Genomic DNA, 1,853 nt, shown 5'->3' on the forward strand with positions numbered 1-1,853 from the left:
TGTAACACTTTTCCCGACCTCGTCCCGAAGATCGGCGATAGTTATTACCTTCGCCCGTTCCCGTACTCGCATCCTAAAATCCAACCGAATTACTGCGGGCACCAGCTAGCTTTTTATGGGCCAAAAGCTAACGAAAACCGAAAGAACCGAAACAAGGGCAAGGAGGGGGGGTGCCCTGCCTTGCCCGAGGTCGGCTGACCTCATTGAACCTAAAATCCCGAAATATCCACAAACAAGAGCACGAAAGGGCAGGACGAGGGGGGTTGGAACTCGTCCTCGCGACAACACAAAATCCGTAAATCCATAAATCCAAAAACCAGGGAGTCCGTACTCCCAGAACTAGAACGATAACCTCGTTACCGTAAAACTACCCGCGAGAAGCTAGTAGCTGATGACGAATGGAACGGAGGCGGGAAGACCTGGGTTGCTCAGGATGCTAGGTCGTGGAGAGAGGGCCAGGGTCCACGGATACGCGACTATGATAACCGAAATCTAGACAGGGAACAGATCGTGGTTCGGGATACCGAGAGCATACCTGCGGGGTTCGGGGACGCTGAGGGCGACCTCTGAGAACACCTCGCCGAAAGAGCGACGTAAGATAGCAGAGTACCGGGAGGCCGAGAGCGTGGAGATTACTCACCCAAAAGCACACCATCGAGAGCGTGCCGGGCCCACTAGGGTAGCCCCATATGCAGAGAGCCTAACTGGGGAGAGTACGGCTCTCACCCAGAGAACAGCAGGAAGAACATGGCCCTCCCCTAGAGAACACTACCTGAGGAGGGTATTGCCTTCACTCAGAGAGTACTCCCGGGGAGAGGATGATCCTCACCTAGAGAGCGTTGAAGACCAATGCTGGGCATTGGGAGCCGGCTAAGGGCTCGAGAGAGAGCTGCCAGTGGTCCGCACTGGGAGCCAGCCGAAGCGGCTCTGCCGAGTGAGTCGACAGTGTCGGCAGTAGTGCCGATGCCTCCCCACTCTCGACTACGGCTGGGTAAGCTGCCGTGTGCCGGGACGTGCTGCCCTCGCCGTAGGGAGGATATCCCTGACACTAGCTTCTCCTGGAGCGCGCCGAATTCGAACGTCGCCACTGACCCCTTCGAACAACCCCTTCGAAGGATCAGCCGTCCGAATGCCTACCCCATCTAACATGGAGCGCTCATACGTCGGTATGAGTCCTGTGCTATGTGCCAGGAAGTCTCATAGGGGAGCTGGGAATGTTTCCACGTGTCCGCCCTGTGCTGTTGCCTGTCTCCAGGCCTCCTAATACCCTAAGCACTCGGGCCCCAGTCCCCACACCCCTCGACGATTCGAGTAATTCCCGGGAGAGAGTCGAGATGTCAGAAGTTTTTAGAGAACTTAACCCAAAGTATAGTTTAATGTGCGGGATTTCCAAAAATCCCGTTACACAACCAAATTAAAAATTTTAGTTCAGTTAAAATTAATTACCTAAGTAACGTAATATTTGTCAATTACTCTTTAACAATTGGAATCGATTGTTAATAATTTAATCATTTGAATTTTATAACCAAATTAAAAATTTGGTTAATAATTTGATGATTTGAATATAACAACTAAATTAAAAATTTGAGTTCAGTTAAAATTAATTTCCTAAATAACGTAAGATTTGTGAATTACTCTTTAACAATTGGAATCGATTGTTAATAATTTAATCATTTGAATTTTATAACCAAATTAAAAATTTTAGTTCAGTCGAAATTAAATACCTAAATAACCTAATATTTGTGAATTACTCTTTAACAATTGGAATCGATTGTTAATAATTTAATGATTTGAATATAACAACCAAATTAAAAATTTTAGTTCAGTCAATTTTTCAATATTTAGAATTCGAA

Source organism: Fopius arisanus, unplaced genomic scaffold (assembly GCF_000806365.1).
Source record: "Fopius arisanus strain USDA-PBARC FA_bdor unplaced genomic scaffold, ASM80636v1 scaffold00101, whole genome shotgun sequence".
Classification (NCBI taxonomy): Eukaryota; Metazoa; Arthropoda; class Insecta; order Hymenoptera; family Braconidae; genus Fopius; species Fopius arisanus.